The 24,088-nt window shown below is 45.1% G+C and overlaps 1 protein-coding gene across 1 annotated transcript in view; it reads left to right on the top strand.

Moving 5' to 3' along the window:
- Positions 1-18,422: 18,422 nt before the first annotated feature.
- The window catches only part of LOC139417462 (sterile alpha motif domain-containing protein 9-like), a 28,909-nt gene continuing 23,243 nt past the window's right edge, over positions 18,423-24,088 (top strand). Inside the window, exon 1 of the mRNA XM_071166747.1 lies at positions 18,423-18,451. The gene's annotated coding sequence lies outside the window, so the exon portion shown is untranslated. The remainder of the gene's footprint in view (positions 18,452-24,088) is intronic.

The raw sequence follows: 24,088 nt of genomic DNA, 5'->3' as shown, positions 1-24,088 counted from the left end.
CAAAAATAACATTCTGATGAGAAGTAATTTACAAACATATGATGAATATAAAACATCTTACCTATGTTACCACCTAATTCTGATTATTCCCCAACACTATGCATAGATGACAACAGAGAGTAGCAGTGGTGTAAAGAGGGGAGAAGGGGTGGGGGGGCAATGCAAATAGTCTGGATAGCCAATTGACTAGATGTTCAGGAGTCTTATGGCATGGGGGTAGAAGCTGTTCAGAAGCCTCTTGGACCTAGACTTGGCGCTCCGGTACCGCTTGCCGTATGGTAGCAGAGAGAACAGTCTATAACTGGGCTGGCTGGGGTCTTTAACAATTTTTAGGGCCTTCCTCTGACACCGCCTGGTGTTGAGGTCCTGGATGGCAGGCAGCTTAGCCCCAGTGATGTACTGGGCCAAACGCATTACCATCTGGAGTGCCTTGCGGTCGGAGGCCGAGCAATTGCCGTACCAGGCAGTGATGCAACCAGCCAGGATGCTCTCGATGTTGCATCTGTAGAACCTTTTGAGGATCTCAGGACCCATGCCAAATCTTTTTAGTTTCCTGAGGGCTAGGCTTTGTCGTGCCCTCTTCATGACTGTCTTTGTGTGTTTGGACCATTCTAGTTTGTTGTTGATGTGGACACCAAGGAACTTGAAGCTCTCAACCTGCTCCACTACAGCCTCGTCGATGAGAATGGGGGCGTGCTCGGTCCTCTTATGAGCGACGTTCAGAATCAAAACGCCAAACGTATGGTTGTAAACAGAGTTTACAGGGGATAATAACAAACATAGAATGCCAAATGACTTACCCTGTCATTACTGTGGTTCAATACATGACAAAGCCAAATGCCCAGCATACAGTGTCACCTGTAAAGCATGTGGCAAACAAAAACACTTTTCCTGTGTTTGTAAACAAGCACAACACAAACCTAAACTCAATCTATTAGAGGAAGATAATGAGCCAGATGACCGAACAACAGATGCGATGTGATACATCTCACATGTTAATTCTGTGGAAGACAAGGCAAAACATTGTTTCACTAACATTAAGCTAGCTCCACTCAGTGATGAGCCATAGACATATGACCCCAGCCATACAATTAAATGTCAACTAGACACAGGATCAACAGTTAATGTCATAAGCTAGCTACATACAGCGAGTCATGGAAGACAGCAATCCAGTTCTCCTAACCAGCAAAGCTACACTCAAGCTAAATGACGGCACACTGATAAAGCCAACAGGTCATGGAGACATCCCAGCTTCCTCTGCTGACACGTGTGAAAGACTCAGCCTAATACATGTGAACCACAGCCATGTGTTACATCACGTGAACACCCCAAGCACCACATCCACTGTGGTCATCATGACAAGTGAGGAGATCATCTCTAAGTACAAGGACATGTTGGATGGGCTTGGCTGCCTTCCTGGAGAGCTACACCTGGAAGTAAACAATGCAGCCCGGCCTGTGTAGCAGCTACCAAGACGGATACCTATTCCACTGAAAGAAAGGATCACACAGGCCATACATTCAGTGGACAATGCAGACACCATCACGAAAGTTAAAGGGGCCAACACCGTGGATTAGCAACGTGGTTGTCATGCATGGACCCCAGTGCACTCAACGAAGCCTTACTGAGATCTCACTTCCAGATGCCCACAATAGAAGAGATTCTACCAGAGATATCCAATGCAAAGGTATTCTCAGTACTCAATGGCAAAGATGGATATTGGCAAGTCGAAGCTGATGAAGTGAGCAGCTATCTAACAACTTTCTAGACAGCTGTAGGTAGGTATACAGTTGAAGTCCGAAGTTTACATACACCTTAGCCAAACACATTTCAACTCAGTTTTTCAATTAATCCTTTTAACAATTCCCTGTTTTAGGTCAGTTAGGATCACCACTTTTATTTTAAGAATGTGAAATGTCAGATTAATAGTAGAGAGAATGATTTATTTCAGGCTTAATTTCTTTCATCACTTTCCCAGTGGGTCAGAAGTTTACATACACTCAATATTTGGTAGCATTGCCTTTAAATTGCTTAACTTAGGTCAAATGTTTCAGGTAGCCTTCCACAAGATTCCCACAATAAGTTGGGTGAATTTTGGCCCATTCCTCCTGACAGAGCTGGAGGCTTTGTGATGGCCTCACCAATACCTTGACTTTGTTGTCCTTAAACCATTTTGCCACAACTTTGGAAGTATGCTTGGAGTCATTGTCCATTTGGAAGACCCATTTATGACCAGGCTTTCACTTCCTGACGGATGTCTTGAGATTTTGCTTCAATATATCCACGTAATTTTCCATCTATTTTGTGAAGTGCACCAGTCCCTCCTGTAGCAAAGCACCCCCACAATATAATGCTGCCACCCCGTGCTTCATGATTGGGATGGTGTTCTTTGCCTTGCAAGCCTCCCCCTTTTTCCTCCAAACATAACGATGGTATTATGGCCAAACAGTTATATTTTTGTTTCATCAAACCAGAGGCCATTTCTCCAAAAAGTACGATATTTGTCCCCATGTGCAGTTGCAAACCGTAGTCTGGGTTATTTATGGCGGTTTTGAGCAGTGGCTTCTTCCTTGCTGAGCGGCCTTTCAGGTTATTTCGATATAGGACACGTTTTACTGTGGACATAGATACTTTTGTATCCGTTTCCTCCAGCATCTTCACAAGGTCCTTCGCTGTTATTCTGGGATTGATTTTCACTTTTCGCATCAAAGTACGTTCATCTGTAAGAGACAGAACGCGTCTCCTTCCTGAGCAGTATGACGGCTGCGTGGTCCCATGGTGTTTATACTTGTGTATTATTGTTTGTAAAGATGAACGTGGTACCTTCAGAGGCGTTTTGAAATTGCTCCCTGTAAGGGTTTTCCTGTGGTGAATGAGAGGCGGACCAAAAAGCAGCGTGGTGGTTATTCATGTTTTTAATAAAGACGACTATACATGAACAGACTAAACAAAACAAGAAAAGTGAAAACCTAAACAGTCCTATCTGGTGCAAACACAGAGACAGGAACAATCACCCACCAACACACAGTGAAACCCAGGCTACCTAAGTATGATTCTCAATCAGAGACAACTAATGACACCTGCCTCTGATTGAGAACCATACTAGACCGAAACATAGAAATACCCCCAAAACATAGAAAAACAAACATAGACTGCCCACCCAACTCACGCCCTGAAAATACTAAATAAATACAAAACAAAGGAAATAAAGGTCAGAACGTGACAGTACCCCCCCCCCCCCCCCCCCCCCAAAAGGTGCGGACTCCGGCCGCAAAACCTTGACCTATAGGGGAGGGTCTGGGTGGGCGTCTATCCGCGGTGGCGGCTCTGGCGCGGGACGCGGACCCCACTTCGCCATTGTCTTAGTCCGCCTCATTGTCCGCCTCCGTGGCTCTCTAACCATGGCAACCCCTCTCAATGACCCCACTGGACAGAGGGGCAGCTCGGGACAGAGGGGCAGCTGCTCGGGACAGAGGGGCGGCTGCTCGGGACAGAGGGGCGGCTGCTCGGGACAGAGGGGCGGCTGCTCGGGACAGAGGGGCGGCTGCTCGGGACAGAGGGGCGGCTGCTCGGGACAGAGGGGCGGCTGCTCGGGACAGAGGGGCGGCTGCTCGGGACAGAGGGGCGGCTGCTCGGGGGGGGGCAGAGGGGCAGCTGCTCGGGGGGGGGCAGAGGGGCAGCTGCTCGGTTCAGCCCCTGGCTGACTGGCGGCACTGGCGGCCCCTGGCTGACTGGCGGCACTGGCTGCCCCTGGCTGACTGGCGGCACTGGCGGCCCCTGGCAGACTGGCGGCACTGGCGGCCCCTGGCAGACTGGCGGCACTGGCGGCCCCTGGCAGACTGGCGGCACTGGCGGCTCCTGGCGGCACTGGAGGCGCTGGGCAGACTGGCGGCACTGGAGGCGCTGGGCAGACGGGCGGCTCAGGCGGCGCTGGGCAGACGGGTGGCTCAGGCGGCGCTGGGCAGACGGGTGGCTCAGGCGGCGCTGGGCAGACGGGTGGCTCAGGCGGCGCTGGGCAGACGGGTGGCTCAGATGGCGCTGGGCAGACGGGTGGCTCTGGCAGCGCCGAACAGGCGGGAGACTCCAGCTGCGCTGGAGAGGAGGGAACACCTGTAGGGATGAGACGGAGAGACAGCCTGGTGCGGGGGGCTGCCACCTGAGGGCTGGTGCGTGGAGGTGGTACCGGATAGACCGGGCCGTGCAGGCGCATTGGAGCTCTTGAGCACCGAGCCTGCCCAACCTTACCGCCCTGCCAGTGCGGCGAGGTGGAATAGCCCGCACTGGGCTATGCAGGCGAACCGGGGACAACGTGCGCAAGGCTGGTGCCATGTAAGCCGGCCCAAGGAGACGCACTGGAGACCAGATGCGTAGAGCCGGCTTCATGGCACTTGGCTCGATGCCAACTCTAGCCCGGCCGATACGCGGAGCTGGAATGTACCGCACCGGGCTATGCACCCGCACTGGGGACACCGTGCGCTCCACCGCATAACACGGTGCAAGCCCGGTCTCTCTCGCCCCCCGGTGAGCACAGGAAGTTGGCACAGGTCTCCTACCTGGCTTCGCCACACTTCCTGTGTGCCTCCCCCAATACATTTTTGGGGCTGACTCTCGGGCTTCCATCCGCTATGCCGTGCAAGCTCCTCATAATGCCGCCTCTCTGCTTTTGCTGCCTCCAGCTCGGCTTTGGGGCGGCAATATTCCCCTGGCTCTGCCCAGGGTCCTTTCCCGTCTAGAATCTCCTCCCAAGTCCATTTCTCCAAGTAGTGCAGCATCTCCCACTGCTGCTGCTGCTGCTCCTGCTGCTGCTGCCTCTGTTGCTTCTCCTGCTGCTGCTTTTGCCGTTGCCCGTTACCACGCCGCTTGGTCCTGTTGTGGTGGGTGATTCTGTAACGGTTTTCTTTAGGTGAAGTAGAGGTGGACCAAAACGCAACGTGGTTATATTGATTCATGTTTAATAAAAAAAGATAACCACGAACACTACAAAACAATGAATGTGGAAAACCAAAAACAGCCCTATCTGGTGCAAAACACAGAGACAGGAACAATCACCCACAAACACACAGTGAAACCCAGGCTACCTAAGTATGATTCTCAATCAGAGACAACTACTGACACCTACCTCTGATTGAGAACCATACTAGGCCGAAACATAGAAATACCCAAAACCTAGAAAAACAAACATAGACTGCCCACCCAACTCACGCCCTGACCATACTAACTAAATACAAAACAAAGGAAATAAAGGTCAGAACGTGACACTCCCAATGATGATCCAGACTTGTGGAGGTCTACAATTTATTTTCATAGGTCTTGGCTGATTTCTTTTGATTTTCCCATGATGTCAAGCAAAGAGGCACTGAGTTTGAAGGTAGGCCTTGAAGTACATCCACAGGTATACCTCCAATTGATTAAAATGATGTCAATTAGCCTATCAGAAGCTTCTAAAGCCATAACATAATTTTCTGGAATTTTCCAAACTGTTTGAAGGCACAGTCAACTTAGTGTATGTAAACTTATGACCCACTGGAATTGTGATACAGTGAATTATAAGTGAAATAATCTGTCTGTAAACAATTGTTGAAATTACTTGTGTCATGCACAAAGTAGATGACCCAACCAACTTTGCAAAACTATAGTTTGTTAACAAGAAATTTGTGGAGTGGTTGAAAAACGAGTTTAAATGACTCCAACCTAAGTGTATGTAAACTTCCGACTTCAACTGTAGATGGCTGAGTGCCATTTCGAATCAAGACAGCAGCTGAAGAACACCAGTGCAGACAAGCCCTACAGGGACAAAAAGGAGTGTGTGTGATCGCAGATGACATTCTACATTATGGATGTGGTGACACACACGAAGAGGCGATGGCAGATCATGACAGATACCTTACAGCTCTCTTGCAGAGAGCAAGAGATGTCAACCTGAAGCTGAACAAAAATAAACTCTGGTTAAAGCTACCTAGTGTGACATACATGGGTCATCTTCTCACCACAGAGGGCCTTCGTACTGAACCAGCGAAAATAACAGCCATTTAGAACACGGGTACACCGACCGACGTCAAGTCACTACAGCAGCTTTTGGGGTTTGTGAACTACGTTGCAAAATTCATGCCCCGCCTATCTGATGGGTGTGAGCCACTCAGAAGACTGACTGACAAGGACATTGAATGGACATGGCTACCACAGCATGATAGAGCAGTTGAGAATATCAAACAGTTAGTCACACAACACCCAGTGCTCAAATACTACAAACTGAATGAGGAAGTCACATGGCAGTGTGTTGCCAGTGAGACAGGTTTGGGCACAGCCCTTCTACAGAAAGGTCAACCTGTTGCATTTGCCTCCCAAGCATTTACTCAGACAGAACAAAGATATGCACAGATTGAGAAAGAATGTCTCTCCATTGTTTTTGCATGGGACAAGTTTGATCAGTATCTGGCAGAGAGTTCAACACAAGACACAGCGAAAACAAACCGCTTGAGATGATTTCCAAGAAATCCCTACTCACAGCACCCAAGCGACTGCAGAGAATGTTGCTAAGGCTACAAAGATACCAACTCTGCGTGCAATACAAACAATGCAAATGACTACATGTAGCTGACTTCCTGTCCAGAACAGCTCTATCAACCACGAGCACAGACAAATACAAACACCAGCCACGGTCTACTCTAGGGGTCTAGCCACAACTGACCTGGAACAGGTGGATCACACCAGTGATGTCGACATCTCACCTAATCAATTATTACTTGATTAATACTCGGACTACTGAGAGCTCAACGAGCTGACTGACACCACATCATTGAATGCTGTAAAAAGCAGTTCAGCAGACATGGCGTTGCCCACACTGTTGTTTCTGATAGTGGCCCCACCTTCTCTGGAATGACTTTCAAAAATGTTCTGATAAGTGGGACTTTAAATATGTGACGTCATCACTGTATCACAGCCAAAGCAATTGCAAAGCTGATTTAGCGGTGAAGATTGCCAAAACACAGACCCATGACTGTGATGGATGCTGAACACCCATTGCTGTGATGCATGGTGAAGACCCATGGCTGTGATGGATGGTGAAGACCCATGGCTGTGATGGATGGTGAGGAGCATGACTATGATGGATGGTGAAGGCACATGGCTGTGATGGAAAGTGAAGACCCATCTCCCTTTCCTCCGCTGACACTGACCAAAAAGGGACACTATCTTACAGCTGATGGCAAAACTCGAGTCGTACTGTGTTATTTCTGCCTCATGCACAAATTCATGTTGTTACTCCTAGGAACAGAGAAAGTTAAATATTCCTCGATATTAAAAATGACCCAAGCCGCTAACAATAACAACAACGCAAACCTATAGATACACTTTCCTACTCATTCATTACTGATGCAGTGCTTGTTGTAGCGCTGAGTGGAAATAGGAAGAACACACATTTATGGCTTGTAAAAGTGTTGAATTGAAATTGTTGACATTGCTGAGTAAGAACTTAAACATAAACTCAGTCAAACACAGCATCTCTTTGCTGTATTCATTGACAGTCTCTCTCTAGTCGTGGTTTTCAACGTTTTGAAATCTCACAGTATCAACTTGGCTGTAGATTTATTTTATGCCTGCTATGTTACTGCAGACAAGATAATCTGAGCCATCGGATTGGCCAGTGGTTGACGTTAGAGTGCACTTGATTTGCTCTCTGGGCCCGCCGGGAAAGCAGAGTTAGTACCTTCAGGCACATGCAATGGTTGAAAATAGCAACAGTTGGCCTACCCGGTGCGCAGGGCAACTGAATCGTGTGCACCTGCCGCCAACAGCCCATTACAAATAAATCAAAATAGGAGCACAAGGCTTTATCGTTGGGTTTTTACATAAATGTTTAGTGATCGACTAGTAATGCCTTGGAGATCGACCAGTCGGTCGCGATCGTCTGTCAGGTGACCACTGCTCCAGAAAGTTGAGTGAAGTGTACGCGGGCAGTTTAGATGGAAATTTGATGGAGATGTGTATATCTGAGGTGTATTCACTAAGAAATCAAAAGGAACAAAATGTCCAAAATGGGGAGTGACTAACCTAAACTAACCTGCCAAACGGTTTCAGTTGCAAAACATATTACTACAGTGTGCACTAATGAATAAACCTGTCTATTAAATCTGTCTCTGCCACTCAAATAGAAAACTTGGCATTGAGAGGAGTGGCCGCTCAATCTTCCCTTTGGGATTCGTGGTGTAGTCCAAGCAAAGTCATCGATGGAAACCGCTGCACTGCAGCACTGCATTTAACACCAACCCCTGGTGGAGAGTGGACCTGCTGGATGTGTACAGAGTGACAGCTGTCACCATCACCAACAGAGGACAATGCTGTCCTTATGGTGCTGAGATCCGCATCGGTAACTCACTGGAGAACAACGGCATCAACAACCCCTGGTGGAGAGTGGACCTGCTGGATGTGTACAGAGTGACAGCTGTCACCATCACCAACAGAGGACAATGCTGTCCTGTCCTTATGGTGCTGAGATCCGCATCGGTAACTCACTGGAGAACAACGGCATCAACAACCCCTGGTGGAGGGTGGACCTGCTGGATGTGTACAGAGTGACAGCTGTCAACATCACCAACAGAGGACAATGCTGTCCTTATGGTGCTGAGATCCGCATCGGTAACTCACTGGAGAACAACGGCATCAACAACCCCTGGTGGAGAGTGGACCTGCTGGATGTGTACAGAGTGACAGCAATCACCATCACCAACAGAGGACAATGCTGTCCTGTCCTTATGGTGCTGAGATCCGCATCGGTGACTCACTGGAGAACAACGGCATCAACAACCCCTGGTGGAGAGTGGACCTGCTGGATGTGTACAGAGTGACAGCTGTCACCATCACCAACAGAGGACAATGCTGTCCTGTCCTTATGGTGCTGAGATCCGCATCGGTAACTCACTGGAGAACAACGGCATCAACAACCCCTGGTGGAGAGTGGACCTGCTGGATGTGTACAGAGTGACAGCAATCACCATCACCAACAGAGGACAATGCTGTCCTTATGGTGCTGAGATCCGCATCGGTAACTCACTGGAGAACAACGGCATCAACAACTCCAGGGGAGAAATAGACATCAATACATTTTTATGTCCTGTCTTGAAGATATTTGGATACATTGGTCTTGATCCATGCTTCTGTAGCTATTCAGTAGTTATACAGTGCCTTGCGAAAGTATTCGGCCCCCTTGAACTTTGCGACCTTTTGCCAAATTTCAGGCTTCAAATATAAAGATATAAAACTGTATTTTTTGGGGAAGAATCAACAACAAGTGGGACACAATCATGAAGTGGAACGACATTTATATACATTTACTTTCAATGCAGGAAACTCTCTCCAGAAGTTCAGTGAGGATCTCTGAATGATCCAATGTTGACCTAAATGACTAATGATGATAAATACAATCCACCTGTGTGTAATCAAGTCCCCGTATAAATGCACCTGCACTGTGATAGTCTCAGAGGTCCGTTAAAAGCGCAGAGAGCATCATGAAGAACAAGGAACACACCAGGCAGGTCCGAGATACTGTTGTGAAGAAGTTTAAAGCCGGATTTGGATACAAAAAGATTTCCCAAGCTTTAAACATCCCAAGGAGCACTGTGCAAGCGATAATATTGAAATGTAAGGAGTATCAGACCACTGCAAATCTACCAAGACCTGGCCATCCCTCTAAACTTTCAGCTCATACAAGGAGAAGACTGATCAGAGATGCAGCCAAGAGGCCCATGATCACTCTGGATGAACTGCAGAGATCTACAGCTGAGGTGGGAGACTCTGTCCATAGGACAACAATCAGTCGTATATTGCACAAATCTGGCCTTTATGGAAGAGTGGCAAGAAGAAAGCCATTTCTTAAAGATATCCATAAAAAGTGTTGTTTAAAGTTTGCCACAAGCCACCTGGGAGACACACCAAACATGTGGAAGAAGGTGCTCTGGTCAGATGAAACCAAAATTGAACTTTTTGGCAACAATGCAAAACGTTATGTTTGGCGTAAAAGCAACACAGCTCATCACCCTGAACACACCATACCCACTGTCAAGCATGGTGGTGGCAGCATCATGGTTTGGGCCTGCTTTTCTTCAGCAGGGACAGGGAAGATGGTTAAAATTGATGGGAAGATGGATGGAGCCAAATACAGGACCATTCTGGAAGAAAACCTGATGGAATCTGCAAAAGACCTGAGACTGGGACGGAGATTTGTCTTCCAACAAGACAATGATCCAAAACATAAAGCAAAATCTACAATGGAATGGTTCAAAAATAAACATATCCAGGTGTTAGAATGGCCAAGTCAAAGTCCAGACCTGAATCCAATCGAGAATCTGTGGAAAGAACTGAAAACTGCTGTTCACAAATGCTCTCCATCCAACCTCACTGAGCTCGAGCTGTTTTGCAAGGAGGAATGGGAAAAAACACAGACCCACATCTTTCGATGTGCAAAACTGATAGAGACTTACCCCAAGCGACTTACAGCTGTAATCGCAGCAAAAGGTGGCGCTACAAAGTATTAACTTAAGGGGACTGAATAATTTTGCACGCCCAATTTTTCAGTTTTTGATTTGTTAAAAAAGTTTGAAATATCCAATAAATGTCGTTCCACTTCATGATTGTGTCCCACTTGTTGTTGATTCTTCACAAAAAAATACAGTTTTATATCTTTATGTTTGAAGCCTGAAATGTGGCAAAAGGTCGCAAAGTTCAAGGGGGCCGAATACTTTCGCAAGGCACTGTATGTTGAAGAGGGTGGGGCTTAAGCTGCATCCCTGTCTAACCCCACGACCCTGTGTGAAGAAATGTGTGTGTTTTTTGCCAATTTTAACCGCACACTTGTTGTTTGTGTACATGGATTTTATAATGTCGTATGTTTTACCCCCAACACCACTTTCCATCAGTTTGTATAGCAGACCCTCATGCCAGATTGAGTCGAAGGCTTTTTTGAAATCAACAAAGCATGAGAAGACTTTGCCTTTGTTTTGGTTTGTTTGGTTGTCAATTAGGGTGTGCAGGGTGAATACATGGTCTGTTGTACGGTAATTTGGTAAAAAGCCAATTTGACATTTGCTCAGTACATTTTTTTCATTGAGGAAATGTACGAGTCTGCTGTTAATAATAATGCAGAGGATTTTCCCAAGGTTACTGTTGACACATATTCCACGGTAGTTATTGGGGTCAAATTTGTCTCCACTTTTGTGGATTGGGGTGATCAGTCCTTGGTTCCAAATATTGGGAAGATGCCAGAGCTAAGTATGATGTTAAAGAGTTTTAGTATAGCCAATTGGAATTTGTTGTCTGTATATTTGATCATTTCATTGAGGATACCATCAACACCACAGGCCTTTTTGGGTTGGAGGGTTTTTATTTTGTCCTGTAACTCATTCAATGTAATTGGAGAATCCAGTGGGTTCTGGTAGTCTTTAATAGTTGATTCTAAGATCTGTATTTGATCATGTATATGTTTTTGCTCTTTATTCTTTGTTATAGAGCCAAAAAGATTGGAGAAGTGGTTTACCCATACATCTCCATTTTGGATAGATAATTCTTCGTGTTGTTGTTTGTTTAGTGTTTTCCAATTTTCCCAGAAGTGGTTAGAGTCTATGGATTCTTCAATTGCATTGAGCTGATTTCTGACATGCTGTTCCTTCTTTTTCCGTAGTGTATTTCTGTATTGTTTTAGTGATTCACCATAGTGAAGGCGTAGACTCAGGTTTTCCGGGTCTCTATGTTTTTGGTTGGACAGGTTTCTCAATTTCTTTCTTAGATTTTTGCATTCTTCATCAAACCATTTGTCATTATTGTTCATTTTCTTCGGTTTTCTATTTGAGATTTTTAGATTTGATAGGGAAGCTGAGAGGTCAAATATACTGGTGAGATTTTCTACTGCCAAGTTTACACATTCACTATTACAGTGGAACGTTTTACCCAGGAAATTGTCTAAAAGGGATTGAATTTGTTGTTGCCTAATTGTTTTTTGGTGGGTTTCCAAACTGCATTCCTTCCATCTATAGCATTTCTTAATGTTACTCAGTTCCTTTGGCTTTGATGCCTCATGATTGAGTATTGCTCTGTTTAAGTAGACTGTGATTTTGCTGTGGTCTCTCTCCCCACCCTTCTCTCACTCACTACCCACTTTTCTCTCTCTCCCCCTACCCATCCCCCCTCACTCTTTAACAATAAAAGAGTGAGAGAGTTTATTTAACAACACGGTAAAGCAAACCAGTCTGGTGCGTCAACAATTAACACGTAACACAAACAATTCCACACAAAGACATGAGGGGGAACAGAGGAATAAATACATGCAGTGTGATTGGGGAATGAAAACCAGGTGTGTAGGGAACAAGACAAAACAAATGGATCAATGAAAAATGGAGCGGCGATGGCTAGAAAGCCTGAGACGTCGACCGCCGAACGCTGCCCGAACAAGGAGAGGAGCCGACTTCGGAAGAAGTCGTGACAGTACCCTACCCCCGCCCCCCTTGAAACGCAACTCCAGCTGTGCGCCGACACCGGCCTCAGGGACGACCCGGAGGGCGAGGCGCAGGGCAATCCGCGACGGTGGAACTCCCGCAGCAGTTCAGGGTCCAACACATCCGCCACCGGAACCCAGCACCTCTCCTCCGGACCGTACCCCTTCCACTTACTGAAGGGCCCTAGCCCGACGCCTCGAATCCAGGATGGAAAGGACAGAGTACGCCGGGGGCACCCTCGATGTCCAGAGGGGTGGAGGAACCTCCCACACCTCAGACTCCTGGAACTCAGCGGGTGAACTCCTCGAAGTGGTCCAACGGCGCGTCTCCCTCACCCCGTATGCCCACTCCCCGACAGGCATGAGACGAGGGCGGACACCCTCTCCCTTCCCGAGGGAGCTGGGTGAACGGTGGCCAGGAATAGGTCCAGTTGTAATAGGAACCCATGGCACCGTGCTGCAATCTCATCATACTCCCTGGGAAGGGAGAGACGCATCCCACTGGGACTGGATCCAGGAGGGACGGGTAGAGGTACCCCCGGTTGCGCTGGTCGAGGCGCTGGAGAGACTTCCTGTCTCTCCCAGCGGTCCATGGTCTGGGCAACGCGATCCATCGTAACACCAAGATGTTGTAGCATTGCCGAATGTTCCTCGGACGCGCTCCACGACTACTCTGACCGGGGTACCTGCTCCTGCTGACTCCATGGTCTGGACAACGCGATCCATCATGGCACCGAGATGTTGTAGCATTGCCGAGTGTTCCCGGACGCGCTCCTCGACTCCTCTGACCGGGGTACCTGCTCCTGCTGACTCCATGGGTGGTGTGGAATTCTGTCAGGTGTGTGTGTACTGGGAGCGGAGTCAGGTGCAGGAGAACAGAGAGCTGTGAACAGGCGCACACTTTATTAAGGCAGAAGAAACCAACAGACGGACGCAACTGCGTCAAAACCTCCAGCCCATAGGCAAAAGTGAAAAACGCGCAAAACAGTCACAATAACATCTTCGTAAACAACACTGTATAAGCAAACCAGTCTGGTGCGTCAGCAATTAACACGTAACACAAACAATTCCACAAAAAGACATGAGGGGGAACAGAGGAATAAATACATGCAGTGTGATTGGGGGATGAAAACCAGCTGTGCAGGGAACAAGACAAATAAATGGATCAATGAAAAATGGAGCGGCGATGGCTAGAAAGCCGGTGAAGTCAACCACCGAACGCCGAACTAGGAGAGGAGCCGACTTCGGTGGAAGTCATGACACATCCTCCAAGTCAAAGAGAGAGAGGGGGGGGGGGGGGGGGGGGGGTATTTACATCCTCCAAGTCAAAGAGAGGGGGGTATTTACATCCTCCAAGTCAAAGAGAGGAGGGGGGGGGGGGGGGTATTTACATCCTCCAAGTCAAAGAGAACGGTGGTGAGGATGAAGATCCAATCGGATGCTGATCTGACAGACCAGGCGGTCGGTGATCAGCTCCTACAGCAGGTGAAAGAGAGGGAGAGGGAAGGGGGAGGGAGAGAGAAAGAGAAAAATAGAATGTGTCTTTGTTTATGAACATTTGTGCAAAAGAGAGAGTGAGAAAATAAAATTGAAATGCTAGTGCTTTCATCTAGCTGCATGTAGAGTTTCTGAAGCAGGGTGTGTCTTACGTTCAACTGCGCTGGAGGCCTCAACCAGATGGACCGCTAGCTAACTGGCAAGCACGAAACCAGTCAACAACTTCGGGAGTACAGACCCACGGAAATCGCAATAATTGACAAAATGCACAGTCAAAGTTGCCACGCAGAAATGTAGTTAACATAATAAAAAAATCCCCATCAAAATCAGAGATATCTGGGGTTTTTTTCATGGGCTACGTCTCAATCCACCATATCCACCAATATCGCCCTTCCTCATCTCACAAAACATCTATAGCATACTAACGGTTTGGGCTACACACTAATATGACCCCTCTGTGGAAAGCTGAGACCATGGTGTTTACTCTAGGACGCCTCACAAGCCTCACAAGACTCGTCTGAAGGTCCCCAGTATCAGTAAACAAAATGAATGGAAGTATAATTTTAATTGTTTCCTGATCTTTCTTATATCTCTCAGATATGGGATAGAAACTTCAGAACAAAATCCCTTTATATTTTTTCAATCTGCTATTTAATGTGTTTCTATTGGGTAACAGGATTAATGCCAAATTCAATGTGTCATCAAATATATATTTTGATACCTTAAAGCGTCTTAAAATTAAAAATCAAATAGCTAAATGATCCTTGGTATGACCGTCTTAAAAACAATTCCATATGTTAGCTTAGTAGTCCCCCCCCCCGCCCCCCCATTTAATATGAATAAATGAAATAACCTTAGAAATATCACAGTGTATCGTCTGCTCTTGGAATATACCTGCTGTATTACAATGGATATTCACTCATTCATTACTGTATTTCAACTGATATTCACTCATTCATAAGTGCCAGGGTAGACCATAACTACTCTATTTCAACTGATATTTAGTCATTCATTAAGGCATTTTTTTTATAGCGAGTCATACTGAGACCAAGGTCTCTTTTAGAGATGAGCCCTGAATTACATCAAGTATAGAAAATACACACATCAAAATGTAAATACAAAATGTAAGCAGTGTGACGACCCTCCCACTCTGTCTGCCGTATTCTGTCTTTGTTCTTGTTTCCTTATTAGGACGCCGGTGGGCGGAGTTGAGAGGGTCGTCAGCTTCATGGGAAACACCTGGGCCAGGTGTCTCCCAGGATAAATAGACCTCTTCCACATTCATGGAGGAGACTCTCTCCATGCAGACACCTTTGTAGATTGTGTTGTGGTTCTTGGTGGCCGTTTGTTTGTTTGTTTGTTTGTTTGTTTGTTTGTTTGTTTGTTTGTTTGTTTGTTTGTTTGTTTGTTTGTTTGTTTGTTTGTTTGTTTGTTTGTTTGTTTGTTTGTTTGTTTGTTTGTTTGTTTGTTTGTTTGTTTGTTTGTTTGTTTGTTTGTTTGTTTGTTTGTTTGTTTGTTTGTTTGTTTGTTTGTTTGTTTGTTTGTTTGCTTTGGCACCTTTCAACACCCTGCATTATCACATTCATGCATGCAAAACACTCACTTACGCTACTGATTACTGATTACACACATCATTGTATATTTTTCTTAGTTGCTTTAGTTAATAAAATATGTATTTTGTTACTCCTTATCTCCACGTTGTCTCCCTTTTTTACAGGCTTTGAGCCGGTTCGTGACAAGTGGGGGCTCATCCGGGATCTTTGAACTATTGGTTTGGGAGACCGTGGAGGTACGTGTTTGGTTTGCATATTGTGTTTGAGTTTGATAGGCCCAGTATTGGTTGCCTTTGTTGTTTGGTTTGTGTGCTGCGTTGGAGGGATATAATGGTTAGTTTCCAGGCCCTGCCTAGCCTGGAAACTCTCTTGTTCTACTTTCTGTTGGGAAGTCAGTCTGAGGAGGTGAGTAAATCGGCTGTGTACCTCGGTAGGAGATTTGTGTAGGGTAGTGGAACTTGCTACCCGGAGCTATAGCCTTTTTCCCCTGATAGGCTTAGTGACTTGTTTCAATTTTGGACATGTTGGGCATGGTTAAATGTTTGTTATTTTTGTGTGGTGTCTGTGGACTGAGCAGTTGTCTCGGGGCACATCCGTGGCTTGGTGGAATTTGCCAGCATGCTGGGGAATTCTATTTCCTTGCCAGCGGGCAACAGTGCGTAAATACCCACCGCAAATCTGCACGAAGACTAGGGTTGAGTCATTGTAGGTTTTGGGGAAGCTCTGTATCATCTCTCTTCTGTGGTGCTCAGGGTGATTGCCATTTCTCTGGTTGTGGTCTGATGTGCTCAGCAGAGGGGTTGAGCAAGATTATTTACTTATGACTATGGTGTCTCATGTAGACAAGTTCATTCGCTTTCCATCAGAGGAACTGTTAGAATTATGTACTAAAGAACAGCTGTTGAAGATCGCTGAACACTACAAGGTTAAATGATTGAAATTCTGTTTCATTCGAAGTGACTATGAATCGTTGGGAGTTGTAAAAATTAAGGACCCTGATGTTCTTTTTGTTGGAGTTTGTTGCTGTTGGTCTTTTGTGCCATGTTCCTGAATGTTTACGTGACTGACCATTGTTTTGGGTTGTCATGTTCTATCTTTCCTGTCTGTTCCCTCCTGGTCTTGTGTTCTTTCCTCTTAAATATTGCTTCCTATGCGCAAAGGTTGCTGAGGTCTGGGGAGGAGGTTGGTTGGTGGAGGTGTGAACACATAGCCTCCGCGTCCCAAATTGATGAGGGGTTGTTCCGGGGTCCTTGTTGGTCCCCGGTTTTATGGGGGGGAATGTGACGACCCTCCCACTCTGTCTGCCGTATTCTGTCTTTGTTCTTGTTTCCTTATTAGGACGCCGGTGGGAGGAGTTGAGAAGGTCGTCAGCTTCATGGGAAACACCTGGGCCAGGTGTCTCCCAGGATAAAAATAACTCCACGTTCATGGAGGAGACTCTCTCCATGCAGACACATTTGTAGATTGTGTTGTGGTTCTTGGTGGCTGTTTGTTTGCTTTGTATATTTTCCTTAATTGCTTTAGTTAATAAATATATATTTTGTTACTCCTTATCTCCACGTTGTCTCCTTTTGTTACGGGCTTTGAGCCGGTTCGTGACAGCAGAAAGAAAAACAGGGTCATAAAAAAAAAAAACACATTCGTGAGTAATAAGGTCCTCAATCAGCTTTCTGAATATCCCAGAGACACCAAAACATCAAATGTAAGAAGATTTCAAAGATTGTTCCACAAATATGGTTCAAGAAAACAAATAGCTGATTTACCTAGCTAACTCATTAGAGACCAAAGGAATTTCCAGAGTTAATCATCCCTGTGGTAACTCCTGTCTAAAGTTTAGCAAAAAGGTTAGTAGCCTACAGTGGGACTTTTTGTTAAAAGGCTTTATAAATGAAAACATAGCAATGTATCAACCTATATGACATCAAAGGCCAACAACTTTCTTGTAGAGAATACAATGATGACTAATACAATTCTTGCCCATAATGTTAAAATGTGCGCTTAACATTCCTATTACATCATAATGACTTTGATTTATAAGTTTCCACTATTGCGGAAGTGATGATTAAGAGAGGTGGGTTGGGAATGCGAACTTGGCACATACTGCAGTGTTCTGTCACACCAATTCCTGGAAAAGTAACATGTACATCTGCCACAAGATAAGTAGTCAAATTAGATGGCTAACCCACTGATCCTGCTTTGTTGTAAACCCCTCAGGTCTAAAATGTGTATGTATGTGTAGTTTATCCAACAGAATAATTTGTTTGCTTTGAATATGTCACAGTGGGGGATAAGTCCCCGGAAAAACATAAATACAGTATTATAACAAATTGATCAGGGAACCATATTTTCTACCCTTGATGTGGCTCCAGTAAGCTATACAGTCGAACTTTCATATTTTCGTTGGAAATACATGTATACCTTCATGCATCTCCTGTGATACTGCTGTACAGAAACAAAGCACCATTTACAACCATCCAACTCGGTTTCATTTACAGTGAAATGCAACTACAGTCATCAATGACATTTAATCCTCACTGGCATCTAATTTGTCCAGGTCATCCAGTTTACCTTGGAAACTTGGCACAGACTGATGCATAGAGACCAACTACACAGGGGGAAAACATCAACCTGAACCGGTTTGAATGTGGGTGGCTCAACTCAAATTTGACTATAAAAGGACACATCATCCAGGGTCAGTCATCGCATTACACGAACTAAGACAGGTAATAACTTAGCAACCTACGAGTATTAACCAGAAAATGCATGCAATACAAAGGTCGTACCTTTAGATTATCCTTATTTCAGAAAAAAAGTCATTGATTCTCTGAAGTTTTACAAATAATGTAACTGTGATATCATGCGTTCCTTTGCAGATTCGGCTGTGATTCCGACAAAAGGATAGAACCGTCTTCAAACAAAGGTAACGACAATGCCAATATTTTCCATTTTGTATTGGTATACATTTGTATTGCTGAAGTTCAGCGCTATAGAGCACTTGAAATATAAAGGTAATTTGTGGTTGAGCCGACTCATGCAGCCTTTACAGTTAATGTAGTCTCCACGAACACGAGAACATTGCCTTTAAATTCAAATCATGCTGTAACACAGAACTTCAGCATTACGGATTGAATTGAGCCATTAGTCGACAACATGAAGAATTATAAAATGATTGAACTTTACACTTGAGGGAATTGGCCTATATGGACAGGGCCAAATTTCTAACAGAATCAATGTATTTATTTATTTGACATGGACAATGCAATTAACCCCTACAAGTCTAAGGGGGGTTCTGCTAAGCTTAACATATGGAATTGTTTTAAGATGGTCATTCCATGGATCATTTTGCAATTTGATTTAGAATTTTAGGACCCCTGTAGGGAAGGGGAAAAAAACAATATATAAACAACAATTATTTGATTAAATATTGAACTTGGCCTCAGTCCATAGAAACGCATTGAATAACATGTTCATAGATGACAAATTATACTAAACAAAAATTGAAACGCAATATGCAACAATTTCAACAATTTTACAGTTTGTATAACGAAATCAGTCAATTGAAAGGACTTTCAGAATGAGTTTTCCCCCACAAAAGGGCTTTATTTCTGTCTGTAAAGGGCTTTACAGACAGAAATACTCCTCAGTTTCATCAGTTGTCAGGCGGTCCTGCCGGTGAAGAAGCCGGATGTGGAGGTCCTGGGCTGTCCTGGTTACACATGCTCTGTGGTTGTGAGGCCTGTTGGACGTATTGCTAATTTCTCTAAATTGATGTTGGAGTCAGTCTGTGTTAGATAAATAAACATTAATTCTCTGCTGGACTTTCCTGCAGTCAGCATGCCAATTGCACACTCCCTCAAAACTTCAGACATCTGTGGCATTGTGTTGTGTGACAAAACAGCCAGCAGCATACCACCCTGCATACCACTGCTGGCTTGCTTCTGAAGCTAAGCAGGGCTGGTCCTGGTCAGTTCCTGGATTGGAGACCAGATGCTGCTGGAAGTGGTGTTGGAGGGCCAGTAGGAGGCACTCTTTCCTCTGGTCTAAAAAAATATCCCAATGCCCCAGGACACTGCCCTGTGTAGGGTGCCGTCTTTCGGGTGTGATGTTAAACGGGTGTCCTGAGTCTCTGAGGTCCTTAAAGATCCCATGGCACTTATCGTAAGAGTAGGGGTGTTAACCACGGTGTCCTGGCTAAATTCCCAATCTGGCCCTCATACCATCACGGTCACCTAATAAGCCCCAGTTTACAATTGTCTCATTCATCCCCCTCCTCTCCCCTGTAACTATTCCCCAGGTCATTGCTGCAAATGAGAACGTGTTCTCAGTCAACTTACCTGGTAAAATAACGGATAAATAAATAACTGCACATTTAGAGTGGTCTTTTCGTGTCCCCAGCACAAGGTGCACCTGTGTAATGATCGTGCTGTTTCATCCGCTTCTTGATATGCCACACCTGTCAGGTGGATGTAATATCTTGGCAAAGAAGAAATGCTCACTAACAAGGATGTAAACGAATTTGTTCACAAAATTTGAGAGCAATGCACTTTTTCTGCATATGGAACATTTTCTGGGATTTTGTATTTAATCTCATGAAACATGGGACAAACACTTTACATGTTGTGTTTATATATTTGTTCAGTGTATTTAGGCCTAATTACCATTAAAATTCCATGAAAACGATAGAATGACAAACGTGATATACTGTATATGTGGGCTTTGGCAGCCTAAAGGTAGGTAGCCTAAATCGTGGTTTCTTCCCTGTATTCTTTGTCTATGGCGCTGGTCTGAATGATTTACTGTAGGCGTGTGTGCAGAGGCCCCTCCATTGGAGGCGTGACCAGATAGTCAAAAAACAAACAGGAAATGTGTTTTGAAGTGTCTGAGTGATACAAGAAAGATCAGAAAACATTTTGTGACCCATATTTAATCATTTTTTGGGCACTAAACTACATACTACATATATAGAGCGCATTTGGAAAGTATTCAGACCCCTTGACTTTTTCCACATTTTGTTAGGTTGCAGCCTTGTTCTAAAATGGATTCAATTGTTTTTTCCCCTCCTCAATCTACACACATTACCCCATAATGGCAAAGCATAAATATTTTTGGGGGGACTGAGGAGTCCAATCTAGTTGTAGAAACATCTCAAGGATGATCAATGGAAACAGGATGCACCTGAGCTCATTTTCGTGTCTCATGGCAAAGGGTCTTAATACTTATGTAAATAAGGTATTTCAGTTTTATTTTTAATCAATTTGCAAATATTTCTTAAAACTGTTTTCACTTTGTCATTATGGGGTATTGTGTGTCGATTGATGAGGAACTTTATTTATTTAATCCATTTTAGAATAAGGCTGTAATGTAGCAAAGTGTGGAAAACGTTAAGTGGTCTGAATACTTTCCGAAGGCAATGTACTTCCATTCATTTTCTTAACTGGTACCGGGCTACTTTCAGACAAGTCTTATGAGGCTTTAGGGCATCCTAGAGGAAAACAACTGACGTACGTGTTCATGAGAGTCTCACCTTTCGATGGTGTGGTCATATTATTATCAAACTATTCGGACACTACAGATTATTTCGAAGAACGATTTTCAGATGTCTCCTGGTCTGACAAACACTGCTGTAGCTCTGTCACCTTCCACTGCTGGAACAATTAGCAAATAAATTCATAAAAAATCCTACAATGTGGTTTTCTGGATTTATTCTTCGCATTTTGTCTGTCATAGTTGAAGTGTACCTATGATGAAAATTACAGGCCTCTCTCATCTTTTTAAGTGGGAGAACTTGCACAATTGGTGGCTGACTAAATACTTTTTTGCCCCACTGTATATATCGTCTTTGTGTATATTTCATATAGACTTTTTATATTTTTAATTTCAATTTCCATCTACGGACTGAACATAGTCTCCTGCAACCCACCTCACCCAATGTGGCACGGATCTGCTATTTTTTTTTACACTTTAGAACCGGAACCCCCATCATGAGCTAGCCAGCTAACTAGCTACTAGCTAGTAGTCAGTTAGCCACTGCGAGCGGTCATCACGTTAACTCGGACATCAGCTAGCCTCAGCCCGGTCAATTCCTGACAGTTGCACAGCTCGATATCAACCCAGAGCATATTGGACTGCTTTTTCTCTACCACATCTCCGGATTCCTACCGCAAGCAATGAACCTTTACACCGGATTGTCGCAGCTGGCTAGCTGCTAATTCAAGTGGCTACTTCTGGCTAACGTCTCTGTCCAAAGCAAGTACTAGTTAGCCTGGAGCTAGCCTAGAGCTAGGCCCATCTCCAGCCAATTATTGGACTACAAAACCTATTTTGCCAATTGGCCTGGACCCTTTTACTGCCGACACGGATCCCTGCCGACCAATCACGACTGGTCTACCGACGTAACCGTCCGAGTGGGTCTCAACAGGCTATTCTGTTACGATGTCACCGAAGAACCACCTACTATCAGCGGCCCGCTAGCTTTTCTGAACGCTGTGTTCCCTGCTCGCCTAGCTTAGTAGTGACTACCAAACAGCACCCTGACTCACCTATTGCTACTTTTTTGACCCTATGATCACTCGGCTACACAGCTGATGCCCCCTGTTTCAATAACACAGCACCTCATTTTGTTTACCTGTCGGCCCCAGCCTTGAACTCAGGTCAAGTACGTACCTAACTAACCTGCTCTGCCCATTCATCGCCATTTACCCGTTGTTGTCTTAGCTCTCCTGATCCACACCTGTGTTTGCTTTATGCCTCTCTCTAATGTCAATATGCCTTGTCTAATAAAGTTCTAATTGTTTTATTTCACTGTAGAGCCCTCAGTCCCACTCAAAATGCCTTAGATAGCTCTTTTGTCCCACCCCACACACATGCGGAGACCTCACCTGGCTTAACTGGTGCCTCCAGAGACGAAACCTCTCTCATCGTCACTCAATGCCTAGGTTTACCTCCACTGTACTCACATCCTACCATACCATTGTCTGTACATTATGCCCTGAATCTACTCTACCATGCCCAGAAATCTCATATTTTTATTCTCTGATCTTTTTATAGCCTTTAGCCCTACCCTTATCCTACTCCTACTCTGTTCCTCTGGTGATGTAGAGGTTAACCCAGGCCATGTAGCCCCCAGTTCCACTCCTATTCCCCAGGTGCTATCTTTTGTTGACTTCTGTAACCGTAAAAGCCTTGGTTTCATGCATGTTAACATCAGAAGCCTCCTCCCTAAGTTTGTTTTATTCACTGCTTTAGCACACTCCGCAAACCCTGATGTCCTAGCCATGTCTGAATCCTGGCTTAGGAAGGCCACCAAATATTCTGAGATTTCCATCCCCAACTACAACATTTTCCACCAAGATAGAACTGCCAAATGGGGTGGAGTTGCAATCTACTGCAGAGAGAGCCTGTCATGTTATCCAGATCTGTGCCCAAACAGTTCAAGCTTCAACCTTTAAAAATCCACCTTTCCAGAAATAAATCTCTTGCTGTTGCCACTTGTTATAGACCCCCTCAGCCCCCAGCTGTGCCCTGGACACCATATGTGGATTAATTACCCCCCATTTATCTTCAGAGTTTATACTGTTAGGTAACCTAAACTAGGATATGCTTAACACCCCAGCTGTCCTACAATCTAAGCTAGATGCCCTCAATCTCACACAAATTATCAAGGAACCTACCAGGTACAACCCTAAATCCATAAACACATGCACCCTCACAGATATCATCCTGACCATCCTGCCCTCCAAATACACCTCTGCTGTTTTCAACCAAGATCTCAGCGATTACTGCATCATTGCATGTGTCCGTAATGGGTCCGCGGTCAAACAACCACCCCGTATCACTGTCAAATGCTTCCTAAAACACTTCAGCGAGCAGGCCTTTCTAATCGACCTGGCCGGGGTATCCTGGAAGGATATGGACCTCATCCCGTCAGTAGAGGATGCCTGGTTATTCTTTAAAAGTGTTTCCGTCACCATCTTAAATGAACATGCCTGTTAAAATTTTTTAGAACTAAGAACAGATACCTGTATAGCCCTTGGTTCACTCCAGACCTGACTGCCCTTGACCAGCACAAAAACATCCTGTGGCATACTGCATTAGCATCGAATAGCCCCCGCGATATGCAACTCTTTAGGGAAGTTAGGAACCAATATACACAGGCAGTTAGGAAAGTAAAGGCTAGCTTTTTCAAAAAGAAATTTGCATCCTGTAGCACAAACTCCAAAACACTCTGGGACACGGTAAAGTCCATGGAGAATAAGAGCAACTCCTCCCAGCTGCCTCACTGCACTGAGGCTAGGAAACACTGTCACCACGATAAATCTACGATAATCGAGAATTTCCTTAAGCATTTTTCCACGACTGGCCATGCTTTCCACCTTGCTACTCATACCCCAGTCAACAGCTCTGCACCCCCCACAGAAACTTGCCCAAGCCTCCCTCATTTCTCCTTCACCCCAATACAGCTGATGTTCTGAAAGAGTTGCAAAATCTGGACCCCTACAAATCAGCTGGGCTAGACAATCTGGACCCCTACAAATCAGCTGGGCTAGACAATCTGGAC

The sequence above is a fragment of the Oncorhynchus clarkii genome, chromosome 9 (genome assembly GCF_045791955.1).
Source record: "Oncorhynchus clarkii lewisi isolate Uvic-CL-2024 chromosome 9, UVic_Ocla_1.0, whole genome shotgun sequence".
Classification (NCBI taxonomy): Eukaryota; Metazoa; Chordata; class Actinopteri; order Salmoniformes; family Salmonidae; genus Oncorhynchus; species Oncorhynchus clarkii.
Note: the sequence above shows the minus strand (reverse complement) of the source record. Positions and strands in the feature narration are given on the sequence as shown.